Here is a 15,764-nt window from a genome sequence, read left to right as displayed (position 1 = left end):
ATCTAGAGTCACCAGAGTGACCCGCACATTCAAACTTATCAGTGATCAGTGTCGACGTGGTGCAAGCTGTAAAGCCAACCACAGGAATTAACTGTATTAGTTGTGAAGCTGAACTGTATCAGACGTGGAGCTGAAATAAAGTGTGCTGATGACGAAGTATATCTCCTTCAGCCGTCAGCTAATTTTGGGGTTCGTAAAATCCATTGAATCTTACGGGACTGTACATATAAGTTGTATATCTGTCCTTTTTTTAGCACCATCATTTTACTACCTGAGTGAATTCATTTTACTACATGAGTAAAATAAACTGAATCCATCATTTCATTGTCAAATCGTTGTAAATCATTTCACCCCTTGTCTTTGTATTTGCCAAATTATTTTATCTGTATTTTCCATCATTAAGTTTGTGCGTTCTTATGTTAATTAAATCCAATATTTGGATTATATATACATGCACATATTCATAATTAATTGCTCATTCAAGTTATCCATTATTAAACATTGTATTTATATCATCATCAAAAGTGTTCTGTTGTGAATCCAAAAATCCCACCCGGTTATCTTGTTACACACTTGATAGGTTGTATTTTTCTGATTTGATTTTGTCCCAGCTTGGAATGTATGCATATATCATTAATAGTGCTGCACATTGTGCGTGTTTGTGGTTAAAAATTTTATTTTGGCAACAGCTTGTTCTTACTTGGGCAAATTGTAGCTATCACTTGAGATGATGACATTTTAAAATGTTGGTGTCAGTCATAACGGATCATACCTCGAATGTGCATTGATCACATGGCCATTCAGATCACTTCGGCTATATACATAACAAGGTTTGACCAAGAGGTTACAAATGATTAAACTATTTTGGTTTCATTTGCAACCTCTGTCAGTCCAGCAGTCGAATCATGAAAACAGCTGAGATGTTCTGAATATATAGGGTTTCTTTTTTTGGGTGAGAATTTTCTCGGAAACAAAATGCACAATTTTTTTTAAAATGACTGTACTGACATACATCCAATAATTAATTTTGCCTTGCAGAAATAGCCAAGGTAGTTCTGAACAGAGATGCTCAGTGTTTGTACAGGAAGTAAGCTTGTCGCATGATCAACCTTTATTTCCAGTCTGGTAATCTGTCAAGTACATTTCGTAATTTTATGACAGGGAATCCTGAAATGCTGACATATCTCATGCTGACTTGATTTGGAAAATACTGTCCTTCTGAGCAGTAATTATCTGCCATCTTGATAATTATAAGCAGTAATAGTGATTTTTAAAAATTTGATTACAAATATCTTAAATGACAGTTATTTGCTTTATTTGGATCCTCATACACCCATATTCCTCTGGAAAATCATTATCTACACATCCCGTAAAATACATACATGTAAAAACAAAACAAGGTCAAGTTAAATGTGTGATACATTATGAACCAGATTGAATATTATGCATGTGATGTTGCAGTTAAAAGCAGAAGGTGTGAAAACAAATTCGCACTATCCTGTTATTTGCTATGATCAACCCAGCTTCCTGTTTTGTTGACCCAATTTAGTACCAGGCTTAAATTGTAAAATTCCATAGTGATCAATAATTTTCATCTGGATGGTGTTTTTGATAATATTTAAGGTACAGTGCATTCAGCAATTAAGATTGAATATTCTTTGGTTAAACTATTTTGTTATTAAATTTTAAAACAACAGTTAATATTTAATTTGAATAAATGCGCCCAGATGACCACAGCAATGTTGACTTGAGTGAGATTTCGATTTGTAAACCTCCAACATGTGGCCATTTGCAAAGGAATTTTTAAAAAGTTTTTTTGCACTAAAGTACCAGCTGCTGGTCACGTTAGATGACTTGAGAGGTATTTTTGAAAATAAACTCATTAAATACAGTTGCATTCTGGCTGTATAAAGCTGATGGCCACTGGTCATTGGAGCCATTTAAGGGAGGGAATCACTGTAGTTGCAACCAAATAGGTTTTGTTTCGCTTGAGATAAACTATGAATAAATTAAAACAGACCACAAGCTCTTAATTAAAGGTACAAATAAACAACATTTCATATGCTGAGTGAACTGTAATCACAAACCCCACAAGTATTTTGGAAAGCATTGGATTATAGAAGCACATATGATACAAAGTTGACTGTTATTTAATGCAGAACATGATAATACAAAGTCTAATCCTGTATATACTGGTGACTAGACTAGTTATTTTGAGAAATCGTACATGGATCAAAATGCAAAGAAATAAGAACATGAAAATGACAACCATCATGTTCTAAATCGTTAACTTACATGCAAAAGCTAGAAAAGCAATGGTACCCTTCAAAAATAGTGAACAATCTGGGATCAGTATTATAAATAATGAAATGATCAGTTTCTGTTTTGATGTACATTAGGTACACAGTAGTAAATTATTTAGTAAAGTATTAAATGTAGGTAAGGATCCCATTGTATTTGTATCATCTGTGTTTATCCTAGCTGTAAATCAAACTGGCGATTACCATAACTGTAGAAATATCAGTTGAACCTGCATTAAACGTTACTTGTCATTAAACAGTCACTTGCCTTTAGGTAACATTCTAAAGGTTCCTAGGACTTAAATTGAAAAGAAATGTTGTGCAGACAGTTTATTTCAATTCTGCAAAAGAGATAAACACAAATTTTTGGATGAAAGCAAGAATATATGAAAAATCTTGGGTGACTTCCAGCCAAATGTTAGAATAGCTTTTAAGTAATAATTAGAATATTATGTAAATCCTTCAGAATAAATTATTGAAAGTGTACTATTAATTGAGTTCATCATACAGTTTTACCATTTGACATTTTTAGTACATAACTGCTATCTTTAGATAGGTTTAAGAGTAAAATCTGACCTTTATATATATATATATATATATATATATATATATATATATATATATATATATATATATATATATAATTATTGTTCACAGAAGAATTTCTATTTGCTTTAATGTCTTGATAGAACTTGCTTACTGTCAGCGAAGCGGTGTGACTAACCATGGTTGACCTTTCACAATGAGTCGACCTCGAAATCAACTGCTATAATACATCTTTATTACTAAATCATCAAAATTTTATAAAATTATCAAAAGTCAGTGTTTCCTACTTTAATATCGGAGCCTAGATTAGAATAGGTATTAATAATACAGACATGCTAACTTTCCCAATTTAATTGGTCTTTACTTTGCCAGTCATTGAGCTAAAAATGGGTACTGTTAATTACATGCATTGGATTTTTCAAATGTCAACTGAGTAGACGGACAAGAAATGATTTGCAAATAAAACCTTGCTTGAGGCTGAGCTGTCAGTTGTCTGCAGGGGTTTAGTTTGGTATGTTGTGGCAAAGCAACACAAGTTGGTTATTTTGTACCAAGGTAATTAAAGTAAAAGCTGACCAGGGCTATCTGATGGTAGGATTTGAACCCACACCCTTTTGGACACTAAATCTGAGCCAACAATGTACCAGTTATGAGCAAATGACTGCATTTTAATTACCAGTGCACAATGTCAGTTCCACTTGTGCTTCTTGTTAGTGCATACCTGCCATAACAGGTATTACAGCAATAATAAACACATCTTTCAACAAACAAACAACAATGACGTTTGCTGATATGTTGTTCAGATGATTTGCAAAGAATTAAATGCCCCCCACCCTTTCCCACCCTTTAACTGGCTTGCTTCACAAAGTAAAAATCCATCAACTTGGAGTTCTGAAATTTATTTTTATTGGGCTTTGCATATAGCTAATTGCTTTCTAAATCGTCTTCATAAATGAATCCCACTACATGAATGCCGACTACTGAAATAATCATGCTTCACATTTTATATATATGGAGTAAAATCCCACATCAAACAAACCATGTTGCTGCTCACAAACTTGTTAATAATCTTTAATACTTATGGCTCCAACATTCTCACTCAAAGCAATATGTTAAAGCTTTTGTTCTTCATCTTGCATCTAGTATCTCTGTGATTTACCTCTACTGTGTTGCTCGATTTTGTGAACATTCTCTATGCAAATTAGCAAAATGGACTCGCCCACTGCAGTCATAGAACATTTAGCACATGAATCACACTAGCTATTGTCAGCCAGTTAAGTTTGATGTGAAATGCTGGTTTATACCTAACTTCTGTGCATTTTAATTGCCTCTATTTAAGCTATTCAAAAGATGATTTACATCATACAGTCATGAATATTTACTGTTTATACATGTTACTGGCATTTACTAAAGTGCTGTTGTTTATTTTCTATTATCAATAATTATAGAAAATATTTGTTTTTAGAAACATGACCATGTAAGCGAGTTTGGAAGTAAAAGTCGTGATTTTAGAAAGACACTGTTATAACAAGTATGCTTGTGGTATTTTATCATTGATATCCATTCTATCCAGCCTTAAAACCCTTCCTGGTTTTCATCACACTTGATACTTTTTCATTCATCTTATTTAAGAGTTTTTCTTGCTTTTTCTTTATTTGCAGAGGATGACTTGAACAAATATCTTGGACAGAGGTGAGTCCAGTGTTTATTACATTGCATCAGTTGGTTTTATTTACATAAGGAATGCAGAGAGTATTGGTACATTTTATAAATTATCTCCAGAAAGTTATATATTTCATAACAGTTGTATATTGACAGTCTTGTCATTCCAACTGAGAAGGCAGATTTTAAAAATAATATTACAAATGTTTAACTTGGGTATTGTCAAATTGAAAGGGAAAATTAATTTTAACACTACTTTTATTGAGTTTTATATTACATGTATTTAGTTTTAAAATTTGTATCCATAAATAAAAAGGGGTTTATTATATGTCTCTCCACCCCTAAGATGGTTCATGAAAACTATAAAGTGCACTGACATTTTCCTCAACTACATCTCTTTTTTTTGTGGGGGCACCAGACAGATGCCCCCCCATCCCAAAAAAATAAAAGGTGTGTTATGTTTAATTGTGTCCCCCTCAGATGTGTTGTTTGTTTACTTTATTCAAAAGAATTTCGGTCAAAAAGATGTTTCAGAATTTTGACAGGGTATTTTTGATTTCCCTAGTTTATTCAGGTTGTTCATCCTAATAGGTTTTAATAACCTAACTCGGGATTCCTTCCCTATTCTTTTTAGTTGACCTTGGCTATAGGTCTCCTAATATCCCATGTGTGCTATTTATGTATATACTATATTTTATGCGTGCTATACTTTGTTTTTGTGTCGGGATAGCCATCTATTTCAAATTTTTCCCAGTTGTTCTAAGATTCTTATTATTGGATCAAATTTTAAAATTTTTATTTATTTAGTCTGGTTAGGTAATTTTGAATTTGGGCGAAGTAACAATGTGTACTAAGGTTTTACAGGAAAAAAATTCTTAGTGTATCATTGGTGCTATATGATGTGTTGTTCTTTGCATTACTAGTTTTGGGAAATGAGGTCAGCTGTGTTCGGGTGGTGTCAATACTCTTTATTTTTTATGTATATCTCCCAACTCCGAATTAGGCTGCCTCTTTTTATTTATTAGTTTATTGCCAAAGATTTTCTAAAGGGTTTAGATTCCCATTTAAAGGGGAAAATTCTGTACAGTAAAGGAACTGTACGTTAGGAAGGTATTACTATAACAGGAGAAAGATTTGGAACTTGGTTTTCGTGTATTGTTGTGTGAGTGTATTCCCTATAGGGACGTTTTTCCAGACTCTTTCATAGACCTGCTCACTTCGTGTGGCGCCATGTGACATAGCCATATGATGTCATTATCACGTACCTTTCCCCATAGGGGTCCCTGTTCCCCATCTAAATAGTAATTTGATTTTAGGTTAGACCCATAAAGGCAGATGAAGTACTTTAAATAATTAAATTTTTGAGGAAAAAAATAATATAAAAAAATCATTTTTATTTTACATTTTAGTTAATTTTAGTGATTATCTTTGGTGTTTGTCACTTGTTTTTAAATTAATATAGTTATCGGGAAAAAAATTAATATTAATTCCTTCTTTTTTAATTGTTATCATTTGGCCACATGTTTTCATTGTTGTAATTATGTAATCCGTAACTTTTCTCAGTAATTCTTTATCAAAATTTCCATCTGAATATAATAATTGATTTCTTTTCTACTTTTCTTTTTTGTATATTTCCATTATTAATTTAATCCTATCTTGTTTTCTGGTCTCACACTGTGCTGTGGCATGATATTTGGTACTGACTCCACTATAATAAATGTGTAATTTGTCATACAAAAATCTTAAGCTAATGTCACATAATTAAAGACTCATAATGGTCCGATTCAAGACATTCTGTAGTCCAAGCCTAAGTACTTAAGTTTTGGTAAACAATGAAGGGTGACTTAGTGGTTGATAAAAATTAATTACCTACCAGCACAGGTGTGAACTGACCCCACACTGGCCAAGTTCTTTGGTAGTTGTGTTCACAAGACAACACATAAAATGACCATCCATCACATCTGTGTTATTCCATAATGAATAGGAGGGGTCCCCATGTGGCTGAATGGTCTAAAGTGCTCACCGTTATGGATCATTGCCATCTCTTCTCTGTCTGAGTGGGTTTGAATCTCAGTTCAACCAATGTGAGTATGTGAGGAAGCTTGCCAGTGGCTTCTCATGGGTTGGTGGTTCTTTCCAGGATTTTCCCGTGTTCTTCCTCCACCATTTACACTGGCCACCTTGTATAGCCTATCTTTTGCTGAAAAATGGTGTTAAACCTTATAACAATCATAATCGATAGTCAGAGTAGATAGGTATAAATCTAAATATGAATATATTAGAATGAATAAATACCAATGTCTTTAAATAGGATGATTCTGCAAGATACCTTTCTGTCTTGTTGTTGTTGTTGGGGTTTAGCGCCATATTTCAGCACACGATAGGCTATGCATGGCGGCCAGTAATTATGGTGGAGGAAGAACCCGGGAAAAACCCAGGAAGAACCACCGACCCACTTCTGTCTTATTAATACAGTAAAACTGTTAAAACCAACCTCTGCTATTAGAGACCACAATCATAATGCACCGCTCCTATGGCCTCGTGGTTAGAGTGGCCACCCTGGATGATTGAGGTCATGGGTTCGAACCCCAGCTGAGTCATACCAAAGACTTACAAAAATGTTGATAACAGCTGCCTCGCTAGGTGCTCAGCATGTAAGAGATTAGTGTTAGGACTGGATGGTCTGATGTCTGGATAATGTGACTGGGTGGGACATGATGCTACATGTCTGCGGCATGATGCCCCAGTGCTAGACATCACAATAAACTGCAGAAATCATAGCAATATGACTAGAATGACTATTGAATGCAACCATTGACCACAATGTCTTGGCAAAATATCCAATTCGGCACTGGTATGAATGACCGCATTGAAAAAACTATGATAAACTCCAATGACCTTTATTAATCCAATGACAGCTCTCACGTTCTAAAAATAAAAAGAGGCTGGCTACCGGTATCTGAAATATTGTAGGTATGCTTATAGTGTTACATATTTTCTATCGTAAACCAGACAAACTTACCTGTAGAGTATTCCAGCACTTAGGCTGGTTCCTGGTCTTATCGTAGCTAGCGTATGTATGAGTAGGTCCCAGTATCCAGTTCGATGAATGACCATATCGCAAGAACAGAGACAGATACCTCTGACCTTTATTTAACCATTTGCAACAACGTTCGCTTGAATAGTAAAGAGTGTTCTGATTAAAATCACAAAAATGGATTCTGGCTACTGGTTTGTATATAAAAAAAACTGAAAGACATAAAGAGATCATTCTTTATAATGGAAGTTTTAGCTAAATCTTGGTACAACAGAAAATGCAATAGATGAGGAAATACAGGACATATACCCTTCAAATGTCCAACAAACCAGGCAACAGAACCCCATGTCATGCAACAACAACAGCAAAGTCAGGAAAACCAGAAACAGGGAAAGAAACAGACCCAAAACATACAGGAATCTAAACCAATAACAACAATAAGTCTCTCATAACGGGTAACATGTTTTACTGTGGCAACAAACCTATAAGAACACTAGGGAAAAGATCCTGCTGTATGAATTATCAGTACAAATTTTATTCATAAAGATTATGTAGTACGGCTATACAAAATTTTTAAAGCAAAGTTTAGATTTTCTCCATCAGTAATATATAGTCGAATTTGAATTGATACTCCCTTACCATTTTTGATTCTGGAGGGCCTTGCTTCCAAACCACCTGCTTCATTTTCAACTTCTCCTTCATTCTTGAAAGCCCTGTTATCATAAGTTCAAAAACATATTCAGCGTATCCCCAAGGTTGCAAGACTGAGAGTCAAAAATCTCCTAGGTGTCAAAACTGGGGGTCAGACTGGGTAAAAAACAAACTTTAGTATCAAAACTGGGGGTCAAATTAAAAATTTGGGGGTCTATGAAGCGCAAATGAGGGTAAAGGGAATCATTGAGATTAAAAGAATCAGCTAAAATCGCCAACTGGATCATTTAGAACATGGGTTTAAAATCTCAAACATCCCTGAGGGCCTCATGAGGGCATTTTCGATGGCACAACGGCCTTGCCACCTTTGTTATCTCTCATGAAACCTTGAGACGCCAATCATTTTGCATGCCAAACAACAATACGGCTTAGTGGGCTGCATGTGCCAACATGCCGCGTGTTTGAAATGCATGTAAACATTTTAAAGCTTGTCTGCATTAGTTCATTCTACAATAGACAATGTGCCTTATTTTTGATTATTTGATTTTCTCTAAATCGGAAACATATCTTATTAAATTGTAGATTTTGCCTGGATTAAACACAATAAAATAGTTATATATGCTGTGATATATATTTATAAGAGAAAGGGAGAATGAATGTTAAAAATAGCTGCCTCATCATGGTGTAGCCAGTGATGGAGTTTAACCCATTCAGATTTAAATTATCTGTTTTCTGAGTTATTTATCCAAAAAGATTACTTAGAGAAATTGAAGTTGAACAGTCGATTTGGACTACCCATGTTAACGCAGGTTGTACAGTTTATGGAATGATTCTTAATTTTATATTGTTGTATCAAGTAATGCATGGTCAAAGTAATATAAAGTCTTTTGTAAAGATGGCACAGCAGCAGAGGGGGCGAATCGGACATTTTGTCCAATCGTCATTTGGCTTAATTATTACTTTCTGCACTCAACGATCTAGTGTCGTCAGCGCCTGGTAAAAAAAAAACGACGACGTCGTTGGGGATCGTCCAATCGTCATTTGGTTTAATTAACACCTTCTGCGCGTCGATCCCCAGCGTCGTCAGCGTCCGGTAAGCACATCGACGACCGCGTCGATGTCATCGCCCCCTCTGCTGCTATGATCTTACAAACAGAGTGATCACTAACTCCTCCTCTTGTAGGTCAATTAGGTTATTTGACTGATCGGTAAGTCTGAAATTAATTCTCGTTAAAAACCGATTATGGCATCGCATATAGACCGGATTAATCGGACTCTCAATGATCAAAAATCCCGGGGGGGCTGTTGGTGAAAATGAATAAAGGATATATCCCTGTTGAGCTTGATTTGATTGCTTGGTATCCACCTGGTAACTCCCTTCGATAACATCACACACTAGATTGATCGCTATCACTGATGCGATATTTACGTTGTACGGGGCAATATGCCTACCTCCATCTCCGTTATCGTGTTTGAGGATATAAGTTGATGGACCGAGAAAATCATTAAGAGACTTTCTTAGTTCTGGCGCGTTGTATCCTGGAAACTTGAAATCGGGTAAATCGGCTTCTGTGATATTATACTCGGTTAGGAATTTTTGTTTACTACCATCGCTGTTATCGGATATCATTTTAACGACTCGTTCATTGATATATTCCATGTCTGATATAAGTTGATTTAACACCTCAACGTGTTTTCGTTCTTTTGTTTCCCGTAGCTGTTCTAGTTGTAATTGGTAATAATGATTAATCTCGGCAAACATATCAGTGATATCACTTAAAATAAATGTTAATATGGCGACCGATTCAGTAGTTTTCTTATGCTGAAAATACCACTGCATGATATTCCTGTCTTGAAATAAAAACCAACTGGGTGATAACGTGCTTTTTATAGTAGATAAATTACCTAGATACCGGGGGGTAATTTCATGATACGATTTCGCATTCGTGTGCAAGTCCTCGGGTGGATTCTTAGGCCATCCTAGTATGGTTCTTATTGAACTGTTATAAATATCAACCATATACCCCGGTGTGCTTATTCCAATCGTCGACGATAACGTCGGTTCATGAACCGTAATAGCGATTTTTGATTCCTTTCCTGTGATCGATTTTATCCTGCGTTGAAATTCCTTATTGATTTGTTCTATTTGGTATGACCCAGTTGGTATTGTAACCTCATTCCAGTCTGGGGTCCCATCGGGCTTATTTGTCCATGCAAAAACCAGCGAGTTATTAGGTTGTTGTCCGTTAAATGCGTCCGCTCGGATATTAGGCCAACTGTGATATACTCGCAATTTTGCCAGCGCTATTTCCTTTACTGGAACCGGCGATGGGAAGTTCACACTGAATTCGGGTTTCGTTGATGTTATCGATATCATATTTGTTTGTACCGGAGTGGTATTCTCCGCGATCCGCTGAAGTAATTGAGACCCTTCGGGGTTCAGCGACATTATTATTATTCGTTGTTTTTAGTGTCTAATTTCAACAACCAGGTGGTTCCGGCTTCCAGTTGAAAATCCTCGATTTTTGACATCGCGGAGCTATACAACTGGACCATCGTGGAGAATTCAACATCGGATACGAACAAATTATCAATTGATAACGAGATCAACCCGGATAATTTCGAGTACGCGTCGGATACTATTTGATGTTTTACTGTATACTCGTCGAGTTTTTTCTGAAAACACGATGATATCTTCCTAGTGATTGCGTTGGCGACTCCAGCAATTGTTGTCATCGCGGAGATAGCGATTGGAACAGCGATCGGGGCTATCGTGGTTACCGTGGATAAAATAACACCGGTACCGGCTACTATACCCGACACCGAGTACACGACCGCGTCGATGGTGGTTATTTTTCTGCGGTATTTTTTTATTTTTGCGCGGTATTGTTCGGAAAGCGTTTTCAAATTCGCGGAGAATTCTTTTGCGGTATCGAATCGATATTGATGTGACGTCGGTGATACCTCTGATTCAATTACCCTGGTGGTCATTTTTATTTTAAAAGAGCTAGTGTTTTTAATTACTTAGATCCGCTACAAATTCCACATACCATGTGATGTTTGTCCTAAATAGACTGCTATCAACGGCCTTAATCACAAACCGTTCAATTGTGTCCTTGTCAATGATTGTTGACACTGTATTGTTAAACCCGGATGAACTCGACGATGATATACTAAACTGCATCGCCGAAATCAATGTCAATCGATAAATGCCCTTAACAGTTGCGGTGATATCTACTGTATTCTGTGTAGGAGTCCAATCGAATGATCCATGCCGAATTGTGTATACTGTGTTGATGATGTTCTCATGAGGGATTTTTATTTTTTTGAATTGCTCTTCTACTCTCGGTAGTCCGTCTTTAATCGCTTCAACAATAAATTTGATTATTCCTATTTCCCCTGTATGCCCGTCTATACTTTTTTTGTTCGCTGTAACCTTAGTAATGAGTGTATTTATTTCCTGTGTGTGCCCGTCGATATTTTGTTTGCTCACTGCAGTATCAACAGCGATTATTCTTATTTCCCGTTCATGCGAGTCTATACTTTTTTTGTTCGCTTCAACCTCGGTTTTGAGCGTTACTATTTCCTGTCCATACGCAGTGATATCATTTATAGTTGTTGTAATCTCATCCAGCTTGGTATTTTTTTTACCAAAGAATTTATCAAAGTTGTTATCGACCCTGTTAAAATTTTTTCGCAACGTGTAAAATTGACCCGACAGCGGTGTAAACTCCGAAATAGTAGTTTTTATCCCCGCAAGATTCGGTTCGGTTACCGTCGGGGTCCCGAAAAAACTAGCGGTAGTGAGCTGTATATCGGTGATAGATTTTTTCACCTGCGCGTCAAGTTCGGTCACCGATTTATCCAACCTTGAAAAACCGTCTCGGATTAATGTTATCGTCGATAGATGTTCACCCGGTTTGAGTCGTCCGTCGCCGGTATACAACGCGATAGCGTCCTCGGCGGCATCACGCTGTCGTGTTAAAACGTCATTCAGTGACACATTACCGGATTTCAATTTACCCTGGCGGTCTTGAAATACAACTATTTCGCCCGGGTCAACACTTGTTAGATTCAACGTATCAGCGATTTCATCCTCAATTAGTTTTTTTATGTCGGCGGCGGCCGTTTCCGTGGATTCTTTCAGCGCCGAAACCGGTCGCCCCCAGATATCAATCATTATTATTGTAAATGTTATTCTCTAAAATTCGTTGAGCTTCTACGACCCCACTAGTGTATTCGTTTACAACCACATGAGGTGGTTTTCGCGATGATGAAATCGCCGCGAGTACGTTCAATACCTCACGGCCACATATCGGTGGGTCACTTAACTGCTGCGTTGGCAGCGTGGAATAAAAAACCCGGGCTGAACACGCCCGGGCTGAACACGCCCGGACATACCGCATGAACTCTTTCGGCGGAGCTAACCCGTATGAATCAAAATAGACGATTGCACGCGGATCAATCGCGTATGCAAACCAATGAGTTCCCGCTCCGGAGGACCCATCGAGGTTAATTATGTCGGTTTCAATATTCCTTGGTGCCGCCGGTAGTTGATCCCTCATAAAAACACCTCTGAAGTTTTTTATCGCTAACGCGTTTGCGGCGTCTATTAAATCAAAATTAGACATAGGAGTCATTGACCCCCGGGTCAATAAACGGTTCCCGGTAGTCTTAGACCCTTTCCCGAGTACCATGAATACGGGGTTCCCGGTAGTCTTAGACCCTTTCCGGCCACGGGTCGTTTTTTTTTGTAGCCTTTCCCGGTTGCCTTCTTTAATGCCATTCCCGCCGCGGTACCAACGGCTCCTAACGCCGCCGCCTTAGCCACTGCTGGTGCGGCCGCGGCAATCAATGCCGGAATCGCAGCTAACAGCGGAAATATCCCACCGGTCTTTTCCATGTTTTTAATTGCTGCGGCTGAAAAATCTATTTGAACACCCTTTTTATTCTTCATCGCATCATTGAAATGTTTTATTTGACGCGCCGTCAACGATATCTTATGATTACCACCCGCCATCTGCGACGGCTTCAGCGTTATTGTGGTTCCGCATTGTTTAGCCGACTTTGATCGTAATTTCTTGACTTGACCATCAGTCAACTCTACACTGACGACACTATACGACATTTTATTGTAAACGCGTTTTGTGCTTTCAATTACATGTTTTCCACTGGCGCATCAACGATTCTCATTCGTCCACCAACACCTTCTAGCAGCATTGATTTATCGCTGAGAATGACAGCAACCGCTCTGTAATTAACACCACCCGGGGCTATACGAGCTCGGAAGTGTATATCAACGACGGATTGTCTCGTTAAATCAAGATGTTCCAGCGAAAAATAATAAATCGGATACAGGTTTTTAAAATCAAGTTGTGATATTTGCAAACCAGTGTCGACGTTTTGATCACGACCCATATACGACAGCAATCGATGATACACACGTGCGATATGGTTGTCGCCGTAATTAAGCTGTATATCCTCGGATGGTTCCTGTTGTCCGTTTATTCTCAGCGAAACATCCCTGACTCCTAATTGATCAAATATCATATGGCTGCGTTCTTGACTGCCCAATCGTTCCCTATTCTGTAGCGCTATGAATATATGACGCGGGGCTGAAACACCCTGTTTTGATGCCAAGTGCCATGTAAACGTATCGGCGACGTTATCCTCTTTAGCATCAGTTGTTACCGCTAGCCAACTCAACAACGATTTTCCTCCCTGTTCCATAAATGCTAACAATCATGCTTCCGTGGTAACTGATGGAGTCAGCACCGGCATCCACAATGCCATTTTAGTTAAAACGACTTTACCGGCAGCGACGCCAGCAGCACGCCATATTGCATTGTTATCATCGCCCCTTCGCGTCAGCGCGATTGTATGCTTAGCCCCATAGATGACTTTTCTAACATTTCTGCAGAATCCAAATATGTGATGGAGTGGAATCGCGCATGAAAACTGCCGGTGTGGTCCTTGCAACATCCCTACTCGTGTTGCGAATCCCATATTGTAATTATCGTTAAGACTTTTTGTAACAGTGAAATCAGCGTCCGGTTTTGCTCTGCGGTCTGGATTGGCTGCTTCAGCCTGATCACCTGCGATATCTTTTTTCGCCAGCACGTTAACGTACTGAAGATGATCAGCGCTATTAGCGGTGTCCTTTGCGAACATCATAGATGGGCCCGCCGATCTTGTATAATCATCCGAGTATCTCGCCAACCCAATTATCGTCGTTGCAACATCAACCTCGCGTTCTATTGATTCAATTTCTCGCCCGTCAATAAGATATCTGGCGCTCTCAAATAACGCCATGATACCGTTGTTGACGAAACCAACTCGAACACGATGGTCATCTGCGTATGGTGCATTATCGGCGGCATTTGTCACGAGTTCTCCCTCGATTTCGATAAACGCTTCACACGGCAGAAAGTATTTACTGGTATCTTGGACCTGAAGTTCAATTCGCGATCGTAGGTCAGGTTGCGCTGCATAATAAGAATAAAATTGATAATCACGGACAGAATCATCCCTGCGCACTGGGGCGTCCATATCAAACGCGGGATCAGCGGTACGCGCAAACATTCTATTATTTATCATGTTGATGTTTTCAATTGCGATTTTTTCGTCGTAGACCACTTCCCGCTATCGCGTTCATGAGCGCGTTGGTTGCCGCATCGGCGGATGGCGAAGTCGCCAACGACGGAGTCGTCGCCAACGACTCTAGTTTTTCTTCCACGGCGTTATTTATTACTTTACTGACATTTGCAGGCATCACTATCGTTGATGGCATCTGTTTTCTTTTTGAGAATCTCTTGGATTTCACCAATGACATTAGTTTGTTCCGCGCGGCTGAAAGCGCCTTTCCGGCAACATCTCCAATAGCACTAATACCCTTATCACGAATAACATCAATAGCCTTCATTCCTAATTGTTTGGCTAACGGCGCTACTTTTGGAGCCATTCTTGTAAATAACCCCGCAATGGTGCTACCGAGACCATCTCCATAGTACGCGCGGTAAACAGGCAATCGCGAGTTTACCACGTAGACGAGTACTGGTTTATCATGGTTGTAGTGTATGATCATCCTTATTAAAAACACCAGTTTTCCAATTAATCATCCACGAGTTCGTCTATGAGCGTTCGATATGCATTAATGTCCATGATACCGCCTGCAAATAACCGCTTGCAAATATCAGCGGCCTCATTGATTATTTCCGGAGAGTTATTTCCGGCTCGTTTTCCTCCGATTAGTACTTCCAGCCGTGATATATCACTGAGAACACTACCAGGACAGGTAACGCCGTAGGATTCTTTACCAACAGAGTATCCTTTTCCTTTTTTTGGTGTTCTACTCTTAACTTTCTCGAGGAATTCATCGTAATCGGGATCACCACGATGTGGTAATGCGTCTCTATGTTTACTCTCTAAATACACTATTCTTGCCCAGTTCTCCGTCGAGGTTATTTTTTTCTTGTAACCTTCATTGATATACTCATCTCGAATGCTCTTAGTTGATGTTGTAGCAACAAAATTAACTAATTCTTCATCGTCGTCGATGTCTCTAATTT

Source organism: Sinohyriopsis cumingii, unplaced genomic scaffold (assembly GCF_028554795.1).
Source record: "Sinohyriopsis cumingii isolate HCF-2022 unplaced genomic scaffold, ASM2855479v2 utg000127l, whole genome shotgun sequence".
Classification (NCBI taxonomy): Eukaryota; Metazoa; Mollusca; class Bivalvia; order Unionida; family Unionidae; genus Sinohyriopsis; species Sinohyriopsis cumingii.
This window is presented reverse-complemented; position numbering follows the sequence as displayed.